We start from the raw sequence: 24,662 nt of genomic DNA on the forward strand, positions 1-24,662 counted from the left end.
AAAAATGAGTACCTTCCCTGCAGCTCCCAACACTCTGGAGCTATGTCCATGAGCAGAGCAGATGAACCTTCACAAATTCCACCTGTAAAAATCATTTTTTTCTGGAGGGGTCTGTCACAAACCCCCTCCCTCTTTTTTATTTCACGTACTGCCTCAACTCAGAAAAGTGACAGCATAGTTTTACCTACAGCTCCACAGGGGCTGGAAACTCATACAGAAAAATGAAGTTTTAAAGGAAAGCCCCCAAAACAAAGCATGTTCCAGAACATTCAGTTTGGACATGAGTAATAAACCCACCAAAACATCCAAGTGGGTGGGAAGAGTGAGGAAGGGGTGGCACTGAGACAGATAAATTACAGAAATAGACGGCTGTGGAACCTGCCTTGGCAAACCTTCTGAGCTGCACATCCATCTGTTCCACATTAATCTCTCTCCACTGGGTTTTAGCCCAATCATCAATGCTGCTCTGAAACAGAAAGTACAGATAAAAGCATCAACAACATTTGGTAAAGAACAAGCTTCTGCTACAAAACAGATAAATGGATGCTGGGGAAAGCCCATCCTACAGCAATAGCTCGTGGGCCTTAATTTTTTCCTACACCACCATCACTTAGCAAGCACACATAATAATCCATCTTCTCTAAATTAAACTCAAAAGCCAAGCATTTTAACAGTTTCATGCTTCAGTACCTGACAAAAACATACAAGTTCAACTTTCTTGCGCCATTAAACACACACCTATACCCACAGGCAACATACAGGTGCACCTTGGAGATGTGGGGAAGCTGCCCTGCAGCTCCTCCTGGGGGTGCTACAAACAAAATTACAGAAAGAAGATCTTTTACAGGTATTTTTAACCTTGCCTAGGAAGGCCAGCAGCTTGAGGGAAAGAGAACTTTGCAAGACTGATTTCCCATAGGGCTCTGTACACTGACTTTTCTGTACTCTTGCTTTGAGATTTGTAGAGCTTTCTAATGTACAATCCTGAGTTCTGAAGTGGAATTTTATGGATTTCTGAATTTTTACTCAGTTATTTTAATTAATCAAGCAAGTTATTGGTATTAAAAAACTCTAAAGGAAACTACAAAGTTTGTTTTGCTTTGGGATTATCTTGAAATTGTTCACTTGGGAACAGAGATATTTTTACTCTGGGTATCCTAAAACATAGCAACTATAATTTCAAAAACAAAAGGAATAGTAAAATCTTTGGTATTTGATTTTTTTAAAATCAAAACAATAGCACTTCTAGGATCAAATTAAAAATATGACTTTCAAATATATTCTAAATTTATAAGTAATTCTAAGAAAAATCTTACATTAATATAAACACAAATATCCCACACTTTCTTGAGCAACTGCACTTCTTTCCAACATTGTTTCATGTGCTTGCAGCCTGGAATAGATACTTCAAATAGTTCTGTAGATGGATTCCTGCATTAGAAACATTTCTTTTTCCAGCATCTCATGCTCTTGATTTGCCTGGAAGAGGGAAGGAACACTCAAAGTTGTTGTAGGGTATATTGAGCTTACTTAACCTGTCAGTGAAATTTATAGATCCTCCATATATGATTCAATATAAAAAAAGATGAGAGAATTATGGCAAAGAGGTTACAAAGCTGTGTTTGCATTGCCTCTGAAAGCATCCAAAAGTACACAAAGGACTCTATATTCAAACCATAAAAGAAAAGCTGCATAGAAAGAAGTTAATTTATATTCTTGTATTCTTTAACTTATTAAACCACTTCTTAAAGTTGTATAAATGTTAACAAAGTCCCCTCATGATGCTTTAAAAAAGGTCCACTAAATAGTCTACTTTAGACTACCCTATTCAAGAGGACATCATGCTGTGTAAAAGAACATGAGCAAGCATTCTGAATTTTTAACATTTTTTTGTGGTGAACATATGCAACACTGGAAGAGAAACAAGACACCTGAATTTTGTGGCACTAGAATTATACCAGCATCTTGAAAAAAAAAATACCCAAACCAACAAACAACAAAAACCCCCAAAACACCAGTAAAACAAAAACCCTCCAAAACAATCCCTCAAAACAAACCAAATAAAAAATCCCAAAAACTTAACAAAACCCCAAAAGACCCAACTCACAAATATTTTAATGTGTACATTGAAATATCATTAACTTTTTTACTGAAAGGTTATAAGCAAATATGTTTTTCTGAGATTCCTCATCACCTCACTGAGATGAACACACGGATTTTCCACGTCAAACTTAAAGGGACCTTCCATTTGAAATCTTTCTCTGGATTCCATCTGCTTACCCATGAAGAACAGGTAGCAACACTTGTCACTGATTATGTTCTTATTAAGAAAAACAGAGACAAAAAGGACTGATCCCAGAATTCAACATACGTCAAGTAAAGTGCATTTTCTTCTGATTAACTGCGATGTCAGATGCCTGAAGAGGCATCTGTGCTATCCCGACACAGTTCTATTCTTAATGGCATGCCATTCTTTGGGAAACTCCTATTTAACAGAGTAATATTTTCTTTAAACAAAAAGTATCACACATGGCAGAAATATACCAGTAAAATCTGCATACTCCCAGTGAGAATACTCCAGCATCTACTTATGAATAAGAAATTATAGTTGATGAATTATTCAACCAAAACTATACTCTGTGTCATAGCTTTTACTAGAATTTTTGCCAACTGTAAAAGAATTTATTTTATGGATCATTGGTAATTATAAACTATTTGAACTTAATAAAATCAGTATATGTATAATCACATAAAACTTCATTTTAATTATGTTGGGAATCTTCCACACAGTAAAACAGAGAGTTCTATTCCTGCTGCTTTAACATGCTTTCAAATATGTAAAGATGGCCTGGGAATAGCTTTATCATTCCACAAATCTCCCCAAGATCTAACCAAGAAAAAAACATTCAGTGAAAAGAAATTCCATCAGGATGAAAAAGATATATTGACAGGTGGTTTTTGTCTGAATCAAAAGTACAAGAAAGGGAAGCTTGAATCTGAGTCACTTCAGAGTAACTAGAAAACCAGCTAAAGGTACACATCAAAAATTCTACCGAAAGTACTAGACCAGATGGGCACAGAAATAGAAATTTCACCATGGGCTGGAAAATTTACTGATACTGGAGAGAAGTTATAATTATTTGATGAAAAACATTAATTTAACTTTCACCCAACTATATTTATCAGAATTTACAGTGCAGTGCATATCCCAAAACAGACCAAATAAAGGTCTCTCATATGCACATGCTGCTCTTAAAACGATAGCTTAGTAAGTCCTTCTTTTAGTGTCAGTAGCAAACACTACAGCTGTTGTGCTTTCCCACCTATTCTTGCCACCAAATTTTGCTTAATTCAGGTAATTCCCCGAAATTTCACTCAAAAAAATTATAACTGGGATGAGTGTGGGGCAGAATATATAGAGAAAAAGGTGGCCGAGGACGTCTGTAAGACAGCACCACCTGACAGCCATCAAATTCTACCTTTTGAGTCAATATTTGAACAGTCCCAAACTACTGCTGTGACATGGAAGGCAAAGTAACACAGATACTCACTGGAGTTTCTGTATGGGTCTGGGAGGAGGCTTACGAATGTGAACATGATTTGGTCATTATTAAGAAAAAAAATTAGCAAAAAGTAACTATGGGCCCTATTGGAGCAAAAGACAACATCTCTTTTTGAACTGATTTTCCATCATTCACATAAAACAAGTATTTAAAGAACAAAAGAAAAGATACATACACTTTATACAGTCAGGAAGTTATGTAAAATTGTTCCTTTTCTAACATAGCTAAAGAAGAATCTGGAATATTGGGTTGGTTCAACACCAAGAAATACTTCACCTCTCTCAATAAAACCTCTATCTAAAGGGAAGGAAGGAAGAAACAGTTCATCTTACATTTATCCTTTCAGAAGCCCCAACACAATGACTTTTTGTTTACTTTGCATTTAACCTCAGATACACAGGCATTAAAATACCATTTTAATGACTGGAGTATGAGAAAGCATACAGGAGACATCATTTAATTAGTATTCAGCAATTTAGGAGTAGGGATTTAAGGGCTTTTTGAAGTTTGAAAAATTAAAAGAACCACTGCATTTTACAGGGTAAGAGCTAGCTGTTATTATCACATTCCTGCATGTGTCTCTGGGGAAACCATTTACTACAGTAATGACCTCCTTTACTGTTTAAAGTAAGAACTCTTCCCTGAGCAGGTGTAGGGCAACTAGATTTCCTGCCTGGAAAACAAAGACAACGAGCCTGATGAGGAGCAGTTGAGGGAGCTGGGGTTGTTTAGCCTGGAGAAAAGGAGGTTTGGGACAGGCCTTATCACTCTCTACACCTCCCTGAAAGGAGGGTGTAGCAGGTGGAGGTCAGTCTTTTCCTCCTGGTGACAAGTGACAGGACAAGAGAAAATGGCCTCAGGTTGTGCTAGGGAAGGTTTAGATTGGATGTTAGGAAAAAAATTCTTCACTGAAAGTGTTGCCAAGCATTGTAACAGGCTGTCCAGGGAAGTGGTGGAGTCACCATCCCTGGAAATACTTAGAAGGCACGTAGATGGGGCACTTAGGGATGTGGTTTAGTGGTGAATTGGAAGTGCTGGGTTTGAGGTCGTACTTGATGATGTTGGAGGTCTTTTCCAACCTGAATGATTGCATGCTTCTATAAAAATATATAAGGCTTAAGATTTTAAGATTCTTTCATACCTCAGAAGATTACTGTCATTTTTGACTGTGAAGTCAAAGACAAACATCAGTGACATATTTAATCACAGTTCTAAGTACACACCTTAGGGTCCATCAGGAGTCTGTTTTGAGGATTACGCTTAATTAGCTTGGTTTAAATTAAACAGACAAATTTAATCCACCTGAATTTTCCATTTACTGTAGGTCTGATTTTTATATTGGTCAAGAGATTTTAACTTCTCCACATGTCTTTGAGAAATAAAAGTATTTTCTGGACTTTCTAAGAATTTGCAAAGAGGAAACCCACACCCAATAATTTTTTTTTTTTCTTTTACCATTAGCACTTCATGAACAAATTCTGGTGGAAAGCTTTATTTGTCCCCTCCTTGCATGCTATTAGCTATGTCAGTTTTCAACACTGGACTTGTTATTACTCAACAATTTAATTCATGTGTGCCTAAAGCTCTCACAGGAGCTTCCATCCCCTGTACTCCCACCTGAAAGCATGTTTGCTTAGGATCAGGACAAGAGGAAGGGACAGGCCACAATTTTCAAATAACTTGGATGTCCAGGTCCCCCATAAGTATCTTCAAAAGTTTTGCCTCCATAGAACAATAAAACCCTTTATGGGCTCCTATGAAATGTAGGACCAAAATGTCTGTATTCATTCCTTCGGTTCTTCAGACCATTTAGGCTTTCCCAAAGTAACCAGCATATTTTTCTTAATGATTTAATTATAACCTCCTCCTCATCCCCCCGCCTATTAGAATATAAATTAAGGTATTATGAACCAGCAGGAAAACGCTCTTTTATTTTTGCATTGTTCAAACCTTTTTAATGTGTTCATCATGTTCGTTTGCAGTTATCCAGTTCTTCACCAAATATTTACAATGAAATACTGCAATTTGGGCAAATTATCTCCACAGACAAGTTTTTTTTTTAGAAAGTTTACAAGACGGTTAAAAGTTTGAAAAGAAAATAAAGAGAGAAAAAGCCCAAACAGCAAAGTAAGCACTAGAGTTCTTTCTGTAGTACTCCTAACATGAAATCTCACCAAAAATGTTTCTGAGGTTCAGAGATTGGCACCGTACCAAGCTATACTGTTGGTATGTGTCATGTGCTTACCAACAAACCACGTGTTTCTAAATATGCTCTTAAATTATCCCCAGCAGATGAATTCTAGAATGCTAAAGAAAGACAGATTAGCTCAGATCCTAGAAAGTATGGAATTCGACTTTCCAGATCCAGACATATACCCCACACTCTTGATACTTTCTAAATCACAGAATATTCTGAGATGGAAAGGACCCACAAGGATCATCAAGTCCACCTCTTCAGCAAAATCCCACCCTGCACTTCCTAACTTGTTTGTTTTCTCCCCTTTTTTTCCTCAGATATATCCTCTCTCATAAGTCACTAGGCTCTTCCTCCTGAGTCTCACAAAAATTCCAACTCTTACTTCTAAGTTAATGTTTTCTAGAGGAAAAAAAGCACCTAATCCTGTAAAAGCTTACCAAACAAGTGGCAAGCAGAAGTAATTTTTCCAAGTTGCCTTCCATTCTCATTGATATCTGTATCTTAGGACAAGTTATCTGCCTTTAGAAAGAGTAGATGTAATAGTGTATATATTATCTGAAATCAGTGAGATTACAAGTTTGGAAAGAAACAGGGTAAACATTAAATGCAAGACACTCATTTAATTGCTAACAATGCCAAAAGTGTCAACCTCAGGAAAATTCATTTATTCAAAATTAGCAGTTAGCTATTCATTATTACTGCCTTATACTTAGCCCAACTAATTTGCAATACTGTAAAACAGTTTGAGAGCAATACAATGTCATAGAATGTATGTCTAAAATGGACTTCAAGAGCAATTAGTTCATGTTCTTGCCCCAAGAAGATATTTGCTACACCTATGCAATTTGCAAAAGAGGTTTTTTTCTAGCTCTCCCTGAAAGATTTTTCAGTAATGAAGAGCCTGTCACCTACCCTAGCAATCTGTTCTAGCAATTCATTATTCTTGGCATGGAGTGGTTTTCCCAGCCATCACGCTTGAACCTTATACACTTTAAATTAAGTTCAGTACGTTCAGGGTGTAGAAAATAGACTATTTCCTTCCTGTGTGCAGAAATCTTTAACGTATTTGAAGATTCATGCCTGTTCTCTCTCTTCTTCTTCAGCCTCAATGACTATCAACAGATCCTTTTTCCCAAAGTGTAATGCCTGAGCACAATACTCCACTAGAGGCTTCATCAAGGCTGATAGACGTGAGATTTCACATCCTTGTGCCTTTCAGGACAACCACTCATCTGAACATTTACTTACTTACCTCTTTCTTAATAACGTGACTTCACTTACTCATGTTCAACATATGACAACTCCTAATTCATATTTTGACAAACTGTTCCTAATCAGTTATTTCCTATCTTACATTTTCATTATTCCCATATAAGAATAACACATGCTACAGCAGAAACATGCTCCAACTATCCAGGTTAACTATACACTACACTGGGTGGAGAGCCTGGACACACCTGCCATCCATGGATTCTCCAAGCCTCGTGCAGACAAATGCAAAATGCAGAGCGTTAGTGAGCTGAGAATATCCCTGTTTCTTCGAATTACATTTTAGATCTGGCTTTAGCTATGGGTTAACTTCTGGAAGGAACCTGTAGTTAGAACATCACCAAAGCAAGAATAGAATCATAGAACACAGTTTGATTCCCAGCTGCAATACATACGTCAGTATTTCAAGGCATTCAATTCACAAATAGCTTAACTAAAGCTGTAATTTAATGCCCAAAACTAATGATAAAGAAACAGTTTCATATATATGGGTACTGACTTTGAGCACAGATTCTAAACTAGAACAGTCATGAAATTCTACACAAAGAACTGAGGCAACACATCTGCCAAGATCCAGGATTTTGGCTTTAAAATCAGTATAATCATCTTCAAACTCCTATAATGTTAAAAAAAAAAAAAGAAAGAGAAGAAAGTATAAAATGCATGTTTTTCCAATGGAAGAAAAATCTGATAGATGGCATATGGTAATGCTAAACACATATCTCACCTCTGTCACTGAACACACTTCTGAGATTTTTCAGTACTGCTTTAAGCAATGAGCAACGGTCGATACCATTAACGGGGAGAATTGTTTTGGGTTTTTTTAACAGAAACTGAGTTAGCAACTGAAGGATTTGCTTAGAAATACAGATTGATTTTAAATAACAGTTTCAGATACAATGCAAGTGTACTGCAGCAAAATCAATACGTGTGTACTAGTGACTCCTTTGTTTAAGAAGAATAGTAAGAGGGATAGCCATCTATATTGCCCTTGCTTTTTTATGCTGTTTCATCCTGGTAACCCTCCTGTTAAATAAAGATCTTCTCAACAAGTTTTTACAAGGCCAAATTATGTCTATGTATTATCATTAAGAAGGTTGTTATGCGCATCAGACTTCAGCTACTCAAATACTTGAAGTCAACTCCCTATGTAAACAGTATCTTTTGACTGAGTCATTGTTACATTTAATTAGGTTATCTTAATCCATGGCTACCACATGTATCAGGCTATAGAACAATAGTCATTTTCTATAGCACAGATGTACTCTATTAATACTCAAGGTAATTAACCATGTTCACAGATGCAGACTTTTGGAAAAATAATAACAGAGCAGAAAATAGAGGTGCATATTAATGCTGGCTCTAAAGGGAGAGCTCCAGCACCTTCTGCTTTGTTCTGTTAGCAACACAAAGGGCAACATGCAACACGTACATGTAAAGCTACACTTGTTACTTTGCTAAATACGTTAAACTTTAATCATCACTGAGAAATTTTTTCTTTGCAGCTTCTCTGCACCTCTTTCCTGTTGCAAGCCACTTGAAAAACAAGTAAATAAAGAAATAGAAGTATCAGTAGCCTAGGTGGACATTTAAATAAAATCCAGCACCTTTGAATGGGCATATCAAATTAACTTGTTTATTTAAGAATCTTCTTCCTTTCTAACTCCCTCCATCCCTCAACTAACATGGATTTTGTTTGTTTGAGGTTTTTTTGAATACACAGTACAAGCCCACTCATATGGGCTTGTATATTTTGTACATATACAAAACCCATGACAGGATGAATTACTGCACTTCCTCAAGGCAAATAAAGGAATTTAGATATAATTCTGTGGCTAAATTGGAATATATTAACTTTTAAGAATATACATATTTACTCATCAAGAATCCAAGTCTGAGAAGCCCATATTTGTGCCCTGAAAGCTAAGCACCCTTTGATACTCTTTGGGATCAGACACCCCCCAGTCACACCACAAACCAGACCACTGCTTTGTTCTGGTTTTCAGGCAATTCCATTCACATTTAAACCAGATACCTGCCTATCCAGAAGCACGTAAGGCTTTTTCCTGGAAATATGTGGACACTATTCATATATCATGCACTTAACAGCATGAGCCTTGAAGTTTCTGACAAATAAATTAGCTGTAAGATGACAGCTAATGTTTGATAAAGCTCCTGATTAGGATGGTAAAACCCAAAGGCAAATAGTTTCTGAAGAACCTAGGAAATAAATATTTTAGTGGTGACAGTAAAACCAGTCTGTAATTGGTGCTTGGTATTTCAACTGTGCTTCTGCTGTCAACACTAAGACTGCGTGCATGAGGAAGAATGGCTCAAACTGGAAAACTAATACTCATTGACTGCTTTACCTGGCAATAAGCTGGAAAGTCAGCAAATTTATAATGCAGAATGCTCATTCAGGACTGTGCTAGAAAGGCTGCTTTTGTCCTAAGTCAGCCAAGTCACTAAGGAAGCACTCATCACCTCAAAAATGGATCAGCTCAAACACTCCTTCAGTCTACATCTGAACAAATATGATAATTACTGTACACAATTACAGTTTAAAACTGTTATTCAAGCATCTCACCAACATTTATGTTTATACACTCAGTATGCAGGGAATCCTCCAGAGGTAAAGGCAAGACCAGGTAAACTACACACATACCTCAGAAGGGGTGTCTTGAACCCACATCTCCCACAGACAAGGATGCTTCAGAGCTTCCCAGTGTTTCAGAAGGGAGAAAAAAGGCAGCAGTAGGTCACTGCTGCCATTCACATCTCCTTTCTGAAGCAGCTTTGTGCAGGAATCAGCAGGAATTTACTGTGAATTGTCAGGAATTTTATCAGGAGCAATGAAATTCAGAAGAACAGTAATGAGTCCTGGCCCTGAGATATGGAAAGCTTTGCTATGGATTTGAAAGCAGTACCGGGATTTTAGTCCAAAGGCATTAACAACTCTACAAGGCTTCTTCATGAACTAAGCATGTGCCATTAATTTAGTTCAGATCTGGTTTATGATCATTCCTCTGGGTTTTTAATTACCTAGATTAAGATATATACTGGCAAGAAAAATCAGTGTATGTACACAGAGAATATACTTCCTACTCCATCTAATGGAGCGGTAAAACTCTATATTCTGCTAATCATTTGCTTATAAGTATCATTAATATATACTTTATTATATTATTTTTGTTATTTATTATTTTAACAACTTTAATATTTGGGTCTGTTTCCAAAAATTTGCCTGTTTAAATAATACCTTATCCAAAAAAACCATTTCTCACACATACAGCAATCTCTCTCCTTAACACACTGCCAAAATTGCCATACAGAAGATCCAAGCTCTCAGTGGCCAGCAAAGATTATACCCCTGGGGAGGCTGAGCCCACCTTCTAATGGTGTGCATCTGGGCAAACCCAGCAAGCTTGTGGGTACACAGGTGCCAGGAGCACAGGGAAATGGCAGGGACACAGCTAGGAGAATCCCTTTCTGGATCAGGATAGTGAAGAAGGGAGTTATCCCAGGGCACCCATTACATCTGCACCTGGAGCTGGGCACACACCTGTGAGGGGCAGACCTGGCCTCACCAGCCCCCTCACTTCAAGTGGAATTTAATCAATATTTCCCTGCTCCACAAAGCTTCAGGGTAAAAATGAAGGACAGGAGACAGAATTTGGCTGCCTTCCTGCCAGCTAAGTGCTCTGGCCAGCAGGCAGCAAAGCCAACTACATAATATGATGGAGTGCTTCTTTATTTGAATTTATGTTAGAAGGGGATTAAATCCTTCTAAAACTCTAATTTTCCAACTTCAAAGATATTAATAGCCACGAACTAACATCAAAATTTTGAAAATTACCAAAAAAAAGTGTCTAAAAAGCACAGTAATAAATATTCTGTTTTACCACAAAGACATACCATGACTGCTAATGAGCAGAGTGTTAGGAGTTATTTTATCTTTTATTGCAAGACACTTCTATAAACCAACATTTTAGAGAATTTTAGAGAAAAACATTCTCCATCTTTTGAGTAGAATCAACTGATTTTGTATCTACACCAGAACTGCATGTAAATTACAGCCTAACACTCGGGAAAAAAAACATACAGAACTGAAACTCAAAATCTTTGGCGAGAGCCATCTAAATATTTCTCTACATGTGACACTTCTAAATAAATCACGTGATCAGAAAAAAGCATCCAGAAATCTATCCTTAAGAAAATTAATTTCTGTTTTAAAGAAGAAATGGTAGACTCTGTACCCAGCTGTGTTGGAAGCCTATCTCATGCCTAGTCCCATTCAAAGCTATAAAATTCCCAGTGTCACAACCTCCAAGTTTACAGATACTTTTGAATAAACAAGGAAGAAGCAGTACAAATGCCTGTGTACAGGGTGCAATATTACTGTGTCTGTAGTCTGAAGGATCATGTTCTCCTTCTGAAGAGCTTTCCAGAAACAACTCAGTCATTCTGCAGACCTGCTCACTTTAAATATCCCCCTTGAGTCCATCAAAATCTAGCTTTTTCAGCTTTCGAAATTCCAACATAATAATGAAATTTTCCGTGATCAAATTAATAAAAATTAATTAACCTCTACAAAAAAGTCAGTAACAAACCTATGTTTGAGATGGTTTTTGCCATTTGACCTTTTCCCTTCTGGTTTGGCAGAATAAGCTATGAAAGAAAAGTGAAGGAGCAAAAGGTATTTCCAGCAAGGCTTTATCCTGGTTGAGTCCCTTACAGGATTAAAACACAAGTGGAAATGAATTGTCCCATAGAGCATACACATTTAACTCCGCTCCAATTTCAGCAGATTATGTTAAAAAAGACCTAGACGAAAAAGGGCAAGCACTCCAAAACACATACTTTCATGTATAAACACATGATTTATTATAATAACAGAAAATGTTGCTATGAAAATTAAACTTAAATCTTTCCCAGAGGAATAAAATTGAACACACTTTAACCTCTTTTGTAATGTGTGCCAAATTAATTTCTATGGTCTCTGACTTCACTCGAATGAAGTAATTGTTTTATGCCCCAAAGGGATAAAAATAACAGTTTCCTTGTATGTTTAGAAATGAGCAACAGCTATTCTCCCTAGGAGCAAACCAGTCGTGAGTTCCCCAAGCAGACCCCCAATCACTGCAAACTCCTCAGCTTCCCTCAGCTGTCCCCTCACCCCCTGGCACAGGGCAGGGCTCTCTGTGGGCCCACCTGATGATGAAGAACAAAGAATTCCAGCAAGAGCTACTTCATGTACAATGGCTGTGCACGATGTCTCTCAGCACGATGGCTGCCACTTCTGTAAAACTGCTGGCACAGGATGCTCTTCCCAAGCAGCTACAGCTAACCTGCACAAAAAGCACCTCAACCTCTCTTTCTGATGACAGACAGCCAAGAGCCAGCACATTCACCCCAAACCTCTTTCACAGATTGCTGTGGTGGGCACTGTCAGAATCAGTAAGACTGGATTTCTTACTCTTGGATAGTATTTTATAGGGAAGGGGTGGAGCGGCACACTGTCTGGATAATTGCAGAACTATAGTACATAGTCTTCCAGCTCGGATCCCAAAAGTGAGCCTCACAGTTCCCAGAAGGACATGGGTCCAGAGGAGGGCCACACAGATCATCAGAGGGATGGAGCACCTCTCCTTGGAGGAAAGGCTCTGAGAGTTGGGATTGTCCAGGCTGCAGAAGAGAAGGCTCTGAGGACATGTTACTGCAGCCTTTCAGTACTTAATGGGGGCATATAAGAAAGATGGGTACAAACTTTTTAGCAGGGCTTGTTACTATAGGACAAGGGATAATAGTTTTAAACTGAAAAAGGGTAGGTTTAGACTGAATATTAGGAGGAAGGTTTTTTTAGAATGAGGGTGAAGAGACACAGAAACAGGTTGCCCAAAGAAGTTTGGGATGCCCCATCCCTGGAAACATTTAAGGCCAGGTTGGATGGGGCTCTGAACAACCCGATCTATTTGAAGATTTTCCAGCTTATTGCAGAGGAATTGAGCGAGGCAACCTTCCCTTCAAACTCAAACTATTCTATGATTCTGTAACTCCAATAAGGAGCCAGTCTTTACTCCTACTACAACTGCTTCCCATTTCAGCAAAGAATAATAAAAAAGGCCCCAGGAGCAGGAACCAAAAGCTATGGCTACTCCCATCCTACACAGCTGACTAACCACAATATTAGAAAAACATTCTGCACTTCTTTCCTGACCTCAGATTTTCCACTTTCCCTTGCTTATTGGCACAGATTTACAAAGGGAGATGAAGGGTATTGTGTCTCATCCAAGGACTAGCCTAAAACACTACATTTTTTCTAGCTATAAATAGATGAGTCCTTAGTTCTTAGAGGCAGGTGCCATGCTCAGGAGAAAGTTCTAGCCATGAGCTGCATGTGGAGACTAGCACTTTACTAAAGCAACTTTCAAAACCCTAAGAAGGGTTGGATTTAGGAAACACCTTTGCAATTTCTCATAATGCTATTACTAGTCTCCTCCTTGCACAGCATGTGACATTCTCATCCTGTTCAACACTCTGAACTCTCCTCTATGCACTGTGATTTTGTGTTCTGGATATCAGAAACTTGAGTCTTGCTGTCTGCATGACTGAAAATAGCCCATATTTCTCAGATACTGTATTTATTCAGCAGCACAGGTAATAAGTAATACCTCAATCTTCAGTGAGCTTTTAGGGAACATATCAGATCTGGAAAACAACATCTCAGATGTGAAATCCCATGGTTTAAATTCCTTGGCACAGGCGAAGTAACTCTCCAACATGTTTCTGTGATTAAAGAATAAATCCTTAAAGTTTTTAAGGTAGTTTTAGCTGTTTTCACATGCTCCAATGCTTCTTCAGTTTCTTTGAAAAGATTTTTTGGTGAAAGATACAACCTAGACTAAAATGTAAATAAATGGGCTGCAGAAAAAATTGTTTTGAAAAATTACGTTTCAAAATGTAGTCATGACACAAGTCACAAAGTTACTTTTCAATTTATATATAAACAAAAACCCCAATATGTACTATATTTTAAAATTGTTACCTCTAACTATTCTAGTTTTATAATTATTTCATAATGCAGTGCTCACTTTTGAGGTGCTCCCCAAATATGCTCAACATAGTCCAGCTAGACTGGCTCTCATGTATCATCTTCTGTACAGTGAACATTCAGAAAGTAACAGTAAAGGGAGTTTTTGCCTCTCAGTAAAAGTTTGACATAACACCACCATAGCCCTTGGGTACTAATTCTCCTATAGAAACACAGAAATGGCAACATGAGTCCTCCTAGCTTTTATCACTTAGCAAATTAGCAGAAGAGGGCTTCCCCAACCCTAGAATCACACAAGCATATGTAATGTATAATTTTCCTATTTCCTGACCAACAAAAATGCTCCAGAACAGTGAACCCTACAGAATGTCTTTTCTTGCCAACATTTAAAAGTGCTCTTGCTCCCAGCAGTACACATGGTTTCAGTGGAAGCATGGGGAAAGCTTACTGGTGACAGAAAATGGCTCAAGGCAGGTCATTCACAGTTTGTTTGCAAAGTCCATATTTTCTTGGCTTGTGCAGCTCCTACCAGCATTTTGAAATTCATGTAAGGAAACAGCTACCAAGAAATGTGATAAGAAAAGAGGCAGCAAACTTATGCCAACAAAGGGGGGTAAGGAGCAGCAACCCAACCTGAAAAAGTTATATGGCTTCTGGAGAATTTTTTTTCGGTAGACAAGAAGCGTATTTCATTCTTAAATACACAGTACCTGAGTGGTATGGCTGATGACTATCTGATGACTATTTATTCATTTCAGCTTCAAATATAATAATCTAATACTGCTTGAAAGTATCTGTAATGTAATTTTAGTGTTTATTAGGCAGCTAAAAGACAGATTAAATCCATGCCTTTTTCCATGGTGTCCTGTGTATCAGCTAACATTTATTTATTAGGTACTTAGGTGGTTTACAGTCCTTACTTGAAGCTACCTGATGCAACTATGACTCACACAGGCATGCTACAGAACTCAGAGTAGCTCCATATCAGGCAGACGGCGTGAAATAAAGGTGGGATTAAATTACGGATCTTTGGGAATTTCATCTTCCAAAAGAGCTGAATGTATTTTTCCAGTGGTCTCAGCTAAAGATCAGTATCTTGGGCTTTTAAAAGTGCTGTAAAAATATAAAAGGGAAAAACACTATGGCTTAAGAGACGATGGTTTCCAAGCTAACCAAGACTCAATGAGGAATGTAAGTTATTATTTATTTAAAATAGAAAGATATGTAGGCTTTAGTGGCATGTTACAATGAAAGATTGCTCATGAAGCTGCACAAAGGCTCATCAAGTAGCTATGATGGTTTCCATTCCACTGCTGGTAGCCATGGATGCTTAACACCTTTCTAGAATGTCTGCAGTTCCTCTCAATGATGCCAACGAGACCAAGGAGAAGCAGGAATCACTGCAGATGCCTAGGTCATGGAAATGTGAAATTTCTACCTTGAATAAAAGGAAAATAAGTCTGAAGTCTGCAACCATTTTAAACAGGGTGTATGTTGGACAGGCTAGGTCTGGTCACAAAAGGTCTAATAACATATCAGATAATACTCCTGTCCAATCTGGCACCAAGTACATCCTGACATTCTGAAAAAGAGCTGTGTTCCAACCGCTGGTGTTATGTTCAATGGCTTGGCCTTTTTCATCAAAAGGGAAAAGGACTCCATGCTTTCCTCAAGCTGGAAGTTTAACAAACACTGACAACTTATTCTCACCATTTGTAGAAGTTTCTGCTGTTTTGCCCTTCAGCAGAAGGCATGACACACCTGCTCTGGGCTCCTGCTGGCAAAGGATGACACGGGAAAAATTCAGACTCACACAAGCAGCTTGTTTTGGTCTCTGTTCAACATAGGCCTGTTCTTTTCCTGCTCAAAAATTCATTAAAATGAGAGATGTAGAGCAATGCCAGCCTGTGGCAAGGTCCTGGTGAATAATGCTTTCTTTCCGTCACCTGGAAGGTGTTCCACACAAATCTGGCCTCAAAATTTTAGAAGGGACCTGAAATTTTTGCACTCTGTCACTGTAGACTAATTGCTAATTAAAGACACCTGATGAAATATTGAAGCTTCAATCCTTACTTCTAGTCCTATGTCAACACAAAAACTGTTTCACTATATTTCAATTCACTAATACAAAATTATGACCTCCATCAACAAACCAAAATTTTAACACAGGGATTAAAAAAAAGAAATAAATTTGTAAGCATGGTTTTATTTTTCAGGTTTTATTAAAAACCTTTATCAGTGATCTTTAACCAGGAGTAAAATAGGTACAAAAATATTTGAAAGTGTAAGCTTTTTGCAGAACTAGTGTCTCCTAAACTGAATAGCATTATAGAAAGAGCTGGTATTTTATTATATTTCATTAAAATTTAATTTTACATGCAAGGTATTATATTAGCTAATTATTTCTCTATTGCTAACTGCCTTATTTTTTTTTTTTGTAGTAGAATTTATCTATCTACAGATTTACTGCATCTAAAGTATCAAAAATAAAGCTGAAAAAAGTGCACATACTAATCGATTTTGCTACTTCTATCTCTCTCACCTATTTTTATGGCAAGAAAAGTATCCAGATAAAGTTTAAAACAAACAAACAAACAAAAAAATAATGAGCCATCTCAGCACACAAAAAAGCTCCTGCAGCTCTTACATAACTTAGCACCATGACTTACACTCTCATGTTAAGGCAAATTACGGATTACTTTGTTACAAAAACACACAAACACAAACTATCCATCTCACTCACTCTACATTTACCATCTTCTGCTTCCTTGAAAATGTCCTGAAAAGCAGGATAATACCTGCTTTTTTTGGCTTTTAAGATCTTAAATTTTTTATTTTGATCCAGACAACACTGAAGATATAATTTTACAAACGAGAAACAAAATAGTTGAAGATCATGGTTGCCTGTCCAAAAAATAGATCTTACAAGTACACTCATAGAATTAAGGAATAAATATGTCCCAAGCCTACTAGAAAATAAAGACTGATACATGCTGGCTGAAATCCTTGGAATGGCCAAAAAGTGGGGAAGGAACTGGATTCTTCACAATTCTCACTCACCTGGCATCATGGCATCAAAACCCTCTGAATAACAAGCAACGGAACAAGGAGAGGCTTAAACACAGCTCCCAACAATATTTTGCCTTTGGAAAGTAAGTAACCTTGCCTGTATTTTTAAATTAAAAAGAGCTATTTGGCTTGTAACAAGCTATGATTGTTATCATTAATCAACAGTGTCTGATTCATGGCCAAATTTGGCAATAATTTCCTAAATATAAACTTCATTCTCAAACTCATTTTCTCCAGAGTGTGAGAAATGTCATGGAAAGAAATTTAGAAGAGACAGACAAGAACAACAGAATCCCTTACAGCTATTTAACCCCCTGACATTAACTTCCTCTAATATTTAACTCAGTTTTTCTTTAGTAATTTATGCAAATTCTGATTACTTTGGGAAACCACTATAAAATATTTACAAAAGCAAAACAACATAATGGTACTTCATTTTTTGAAGTGCATAGAGAAAGGCAATCCGAAAGAAAGTTCTCCTGGATGTTTGCAATAATACCTGAGATCTCTCACTTGCTTATTTTTAAATAAAAGGTTATCTTTTCTTGCTTTCCAGAAGTTCAGCTCAGTTTGGAGGCCCAGATGAAGACCATGCAGAAGAGGATCAGCAGAATCCCTACTCCGAGTGTCATGAACCTGGTGTGACCACCATTGATTCCACTGCATGTAGCAATGTCCTGGAATTAGGATCTTGTCTGCAAAATACGAAAACAGCCCCTGAATTTCAAAGTAAATACTGCCTTGTGATAGCACAGAGCTCTTCACCCCCCCTTCCTATTTGCACTTTAAGGATGAACAACACTGAAATTTGGAATTTAGTTCTGACTAGAATAAAATAAAGAAAAAATCCTGAAGACAGAGCTAAAAAGACTGTTTATAAAGACACAGATTACATTTCAGATGTATTTACTAATCAACACCATGCCCAAACATCCTCTCAAAAATTATTGGCTGCAGATCTTTTGAATTGTTCCTTGCAGTTATTCCAGAAGTGAAAAATCTGCATTTTAATGTTTAATTTCCTAATGTTACATGGTAATTTGTTTTTTTGAATAAACATGAGACTTAACATAAACATAAAATATTAAATAGATCTTACTTAATATATTTTATTACACTTTGCCAGTGTTTACAAAAAAAGAAAATAATGATACACAGCAAAGCATTTAAATAAAATATTAATGGAGCATTAAAGCTTACATTCTGTTCCACACACTATTTTTTTTCCTTTCACTTAAGCCAATCCATAAGCTCTACCTCAGCTTTAGCTGAGTTTTTAGTAGTTACACTATTCTGCCTGGCACACATGCTTCACTACCATGACACAGAGCAAGGAGCTGACCCTGGCCAGAGCCTTCAGGACTATAAATCTTCATTTATCCAACAACTGATTGTCAATCATCTCTGTACACAGTCAGTCACAAACTGAAATCAAGGCTTAGGTTTGCTTAAGCTGTGAGCTCTCTGGATCACAGCTCATATTATTGCTGCCTCTACAGGTGAGAGATGCACACCTGACTGATTAGTGACACTCTCCCTTTTGATGCCATCCTTTGATATTAGTGTTAGTCTCATCAAAAACCATAAGATGCCTTTAATGATATGAGTTTAGTTGACATTAAACCCTTAAGCAACAGAGAAGTGCAATCTACTGAAAACAGATTTAGAAAGAAATTCAACAGAATAACCCTATTTTGTACCCTGGAAGCATAGCTTCAACTGATTCCAAATTCTGATGGCTCTACAGACAGCTTAAGTCTTACCTTTGAAATTAGTAAACCCAAAATATAAATTCCTGAAAATTCATGTTTCAGTATGACAAAACAATTACAGTTTAAAATACACTAATTGTACCAAAAATACTTTAAAACATCTTTCAGTGTCAGACATCAAAATTGACAAGTAACCTTTGAGTTACAGAATTCAGGGAGATGAAACCTTGCCATGAACTCAGTTTTAGGGTCCTGTGCAGCTAAAGATGTGCTGCTACATCCATAATGTGTCCCACTAATTCCTTTCTGTGCCAGCGACTTACAAACAAGAAACTGAAAAATAACACAACAGGAAGCAATAAGGAAAATAGGGATCCAAGTCTGCTTTTGCACACGGAGTTACAAACTCATGGTGCAGTTTAGCTTGTTTTGACAGTGAAGACATGAACAGCACAAGAGCAACCTCAGCATACACATAAGTGAGCTAAAATTGCAAAGCAACAGGTAAGCAAGTGGGCAAAAAAAAGCTGGAGAAGCTAGGATGAAAACCACAGCACTTCTGTTTATCTGCTTTAACCATCATCCATCTCCCAAAATCTAATTTATTAGGGCCTGATAGAGTAACAAACAGTTTCTCCAGCACCTTGAAGCTCAGGCTCCATCCTAGCCTGCCCCTGAGCATCACCAGCTGCTCCAGGGCAGCAGAACTCTGCTTCCCCATCAGCCCATCCTCCCTTCCTAAAAGCCTCCTGGGACCTGTCAAGCTGGTCAGTTCCCATCTCATCCACGAGGAGGGCATGCCTTACACTGCTTGTGTGCTCCCTAGAGGCTCATAAGGCAGACATTAATTTAATGAGTTCATTTGTGGCTTTATGAAGTAATTTATGCTCCCTTAACACAATAAACTCCTTATACCTCATTAAAGTGAGAATAAACTCACTTCGTAAATCTGATAGGGTTTGGATTTGCTCCAGTATGGAAAAAAAGAGGCAAAAATGTCATTGTGGGGGTTATTTTTCTGGTTTTGAATACTAAAGCCATGTTATGAGATATCACTGGAATTTAGAGACTAGATTTAAATACCAAAGTTATAAATGAAACTCCTTCTGTATATACAGAGCAAGCAGCAAATTCATGTCAAAACCTTTTCTTCCTCTTTCAGTACTTCCTTTGCAAAAGGTTTTTAAATATTTTAAAATAAAATTTCAAACACTTTGTGAAGAAAAATATTTTGTTGCTTTGTTTTGTTTTAATAGTACAAACACATGGAAATTGAAAGTTATGAGATACATAAAATACAAACTTTAGCAGGTGTTACTTCTGTGAGATTCTGTCTTCTCTTTGCAGAATATGCTAGTTAAGTAAACAGCCACAATAGTGCTACAGATACCACTTGTGACAATCAACTCTTAAATATATGTTTCCTTAACATCAAACCAAGGAAAAAATAATACCATTTTCATTTGAAGCAGAAACACCTAAGCCAGCTGAATGCCTGTATCAGTTTTCACCAAAATTAGCTGCCCTCATAAACACAGATTTAGCAATGAACTGTGAACTTAGTTGTCAACTTCCTCTTCTCTTTATGCTAGTCATGATTTGCTCTCAGTCTTTTTCTTTTCCTTACTAATCTTTGAAAAACCCTTGACCTTTCCAAGCTGCCCAACAGTGGATTTCAGATGCATTCAGGTTCTTGTTCTTGAAATTTTTCTGCTTTGATGTTGATGGGAGTTTTGTCATGGGCTTCAATCAGGAAGAGATTTCTGCCTCAGCAGGGGGGAGATATGGTTCTATCCCTGCCCCTATTCATAACTGCTGCCTCTCAAGATCAAACCAAAAAGATAATGACCATCCTGAAATCTGAATGCTGTTAACAAAGTACTAGAAGACAAAAAGAATACTTTTCATCTTCCTGTCATTGTCATTGGTGTTTATACACAGTATCTGTAATACTGCCTCATAAATGGCACACATTTATTCCCTCCTTGAAACATATTTTTTTTCCATAAAAATGCAGGAGTAATAACTAAAAACTGTTCTGTGAAACCTGTTTGGCTTTTCTGGTCTTAAATTTGGGTTTCTCCAAGTCTGAGATATGGACATGAACCACTACATTCTTCTCCCTCCTACCAAAATTTGGACCTGCATCTGTACCTCAGAAAAATTTCCACAGAACTAGAGTATTTACATTTAAAACCATGCTATTTTGATGAGCCAAAGTTTCTCAGAATTTTGGAAAAGAGACCCAAACAGTAAAGATCGGGATCACAGGTACGACTCAGGACCTGGAAAGAACAGGACAAAACCTTTAATCCATGATGTTTCTTTTTTGTACCAAGTGTAAATCCACCGTTGCTATAGGGCAAAATTTCCAAAGTAATTTTAAGGGAAATATTATTGGAAAGGTAGGAGTCTGGTCTGGATTGCAATCTCTCTCTTGCCTTTTTCTTCGAGGTGTCCATATAGACTCAGTTGAAAAGTTAAAAATTAAATACTTCATGTCAGTCCCAGAACATTTACAACACAAAAAAGTACCCTGAACATTTTGTACCTATCCCTAGTTCTAACTGTCTACTACATATTGTTAATAAAGCAAGAGGTTTCTAAAGAGCTTTATGACATGTACACTAAAAGAAGTTTCTTTTCTTTAAGAAAATCTCATGCAAGTAATTGTTTTTATAGTTCAGTAAGAATTCTTACATGACATATTTTGAAAACTTGCAGACAAATCTCTTATGATTTACATTTCAGAAGCAGCACAATTTTGGGAAGACTGGTGCAAAATTAAATATTCCCTCTCTTATTACCTTCTTATGAGCTTTCCTCCTTTATGAGCTGTAAAAGTCTTTAATCACACAACTTAATAAACTTCTTTTACATCATACAGTCATCAGAGAGCTGATTTGAGGTGATGATTCCTTGTGTGCCCAGCTGCTGGTGTGGCAGCTCCACACTGTTGCTCCCAAAGGAGAGGCAGTTAGTCATCACTGCCCACGAGGGAAGTGACTCATCCCTCATCTTTCACAATGACATGCGCTGGACAAGAAGTACATCACCTTGCACTGTACTGAGGATGGCTCTGGAGACTTGAGCACAGGGAAGAATTATCTTTCATGCAGTAAACAATTCAGATGACACCAGTCACATCCATTATACAAAAGGCAACAAAAAGAAAGGAAGAGTGATATGCTACACAGAACTAAGCCTCCAGCAACAAGTCATTTCTGATGATTATATTAGAAGTGGGATAGCTACTCTTTTAAAAGAGGAACTTTCATAAGAGTTATTTTGCATCAGTTGTCTCTGGTGCCAGTTAAAATATCATTCTCTTTTTATTTTCTTCTTTTTTTTCCTGCTTTATTACAAGCATTTAGATACAAAAACCTCTCCTATGAAGGCCACTGTGCGCTGGAGCAGTGCTTGAGCCAGCTCCCCAAACAGAAGGTCCTTTCTGTTGTTCTCCCTTCCAAGGAATTCTGTGGTGTTCCTCATAGCACAGACAGCTTTCTGCACCACCTCACGTGACACCTGACTCAAGAGGGATGCAGTTTATTGGTTTGACAGTACCATTGTTGCATTTCTCTTTGGACAGACTAAAGATGAGGAGAGCCTCAGCTGCCCATCAGAGCTCTCCAACAACTGATGCATAATAGAAGTCAGAACCTCGGCATGTTTTGTTTGGACAGAGTGGAGAAAACACGATATGTAAAAAGGCAAGTTGAAAATCCAAAGAATGTTTTCCAGAACACCTATACTACACAAACAAACCTGTATTCCTTGTTCTTCCTCCTAAACTTGCTTTTCCAGCTTCCCTATGGATATTCACTGACCTTTTTCAAGCCTCTGGGCTTGGAAATATGATCATACACATCATCTTTTGAAAACCATCCCTGGATATGCCATACCACCTTTCATCAGTGCTGTATTTTAATATACATAATTGCATTTAGTTGTCTCTGCTCTGCCAAAAATCCATATAGTCTTGTCTTCCAGAGATTCTGATTGGTAGCTAACAGATATAGAATCAGGGCCTGCCTTCCAGATACCAGCAAGTTGCCTTTAGGAGATAAGACTCTCACAGTCCTAACTCCTTTGCCAGGGCTCTGTATTCCATGACTTGGCAGCTCTGCAAGTTACTGTGGATTTCTCTGCTTGCTCAGAAATACAGAACTGGAATTTTCGTTGAAGCAAAATGCTTTTAGCCTACCTGGAAAAGTTAACAGCCATTACTGAGCACAGGCTAAACTGGGTACAGTCTGGGACCATACCAACAAGAGATTGGTTCGCTCTGTCACACCAACAAACATATGCAGCATTAAGTGACTCCTAAAATGAGATTGCAGCCCACTGAATGGTATAAGGCAGAGGGTTAAGAGGGACAGAGAAAGCTCCCCAGCAGAGGAATAATCCCCTCTGAGAAGGTTGGCATACTCGTGGTATAGGTCAGCAACTGGAGGTAAGAAATAGCAGGAATCCTGGCCACAACATGACTCCATTGGTAGAAGGACGGGAGGGAGAAGGAGAACTGTGCTTTGCACAACTAAAGTTTTGACAGGTTTTCCTGTTGGTCACCACAGCCGTGAAAACAACTCCTTTGCTACAAAGATTTTAACCAGGACCAGGTTTTACACAGTTCTTGTGTTTCTAGTTCTCAATACAGATGTCACAGAGCCAGTACAGCAGAGAAATCAATGACCTTTGTCAAAGTAAATGGCACAGAAGATCTTCAAAACCATACACAGTCAAGAGAGGAGAAGTTAGGAAGAAGACTGACACTGTAAAGCATCAGTATTTCTACCTCTTGGTTTCTATCAGAGTTAAAATATTCTTAAAATGCATCCAGCTAACTGGTGTAAGAGATACAAGTGGAGCCTCACGGTGATGCAAAGAAAAGGTGCACAAACAGTTAATTTTTGAGCCTGCTCTGCTGGTCATATCAAGGCTGTGGAATCAGTTTGAGGTTTTGTCCAACCCCTGTTCCCTCAAAAAAACAACCAAAAAACTTTTTTGTTTCAGGCTGACACTAAATTTCATCGAGAGACGACTTTCTCACTGACTTGGTTGCTGGTAGCTCTTCAGGCTTTCAAAATAGCAAACCCGAAGAACTGAAAACAAGAAACACAAACCCGCTGCATTTTCCCACTGCCCACCCCGGGAGAGGGAGTTAAGAACACCCCCTGAAATTCCCTGCGAAAAGCTCCCCACGGGCCGGCAGGAGGCACCCGCGGCGGCCGCCGCCGCTGCCCGGCCGCTGCCTCCCGCAGGACCGCGGCACCGGGGACGGGGGCTCGGCCGGGGTCGGGGTGCTCGGCCGGGAACGGGGGGTTCGGGGCCGGCCACAGGGGGTTCGGGGCCGGCCCCGCTCACCTGCCGCGGCCGGGGCCGCCTCGGGAGCCGCGCTGGGGGCACGGGACGCGGCCCCGCTACCGCCGGCGCAGATATTTATTCCCCCCGCGCACACACCCCTCGCCGCCCCGTCCCGTCGCCCCGCTCACCGCGTCCCGTCTCCCTGGGGATGGCCGTCCCCAGCCCCCTCCCGCTGCCGCAGCCGGGGAGACGGCGCTGCTCCCTCCGCCGGCGGAGCGGAGGCGGCCCGGTCCCTCCGCCCGGCCGGCCCCGGGGGCGGGCGGCGGAGCCCATGCGGGAGGGGCCGGGGGCGGAGGGCATTGCAGCGCGGCGGGATTTGAGGGAATTCGTGACCGCTTACAGCGTCGAGTCCCTACGGAGTAACACCGGTGCGTCCTTCCTCGCGCTGCCGGCAACGTGTGAAATACTAATCCCTGTCTCGGCATCTCCCTCCG

At 38.8% G+C, this 24,662-nt stretch overlaps 1 long non-coding RNA gene across 1 annotated transcript; it reads right to left on the reverse strand.

The window, feature by feature from the left end:
- Positions 1–380: 380 nt before the first annotated feature.
- LOC125325980 lies at positions 381–24,449 on the reverse strand. Its single transcript, XR_007203649.1, has 3 exons — positions 24,357–24,449; positions 1,317–1,479; positions 381–466 (listed from the first exon to the last, which is right to left on the reverse strand). It is a non-coding gene; the product is annotated as an uncharacterized LOC125325980 (long non-coding RNA).
- Positions 24,450–24,662: the final 213 nt, after the last annotated feature.

This window comes from Corvus hawaiiensis, chromosome 1 (genome assembly GCF_020740725.1).
Source record: "Corvus hawaiiensis isolate bCorHaw1 chromosome 1, bCorHaw1.pri.cur, whole genome shotgun sequence".
Classification (NCBI taxonomy): domain Eukaryota; kingdom Metazoa; phylum Chordata; class Aves; order Passeriformes; family Corvidae; genus Corvus; species Corvus hawaiiensis.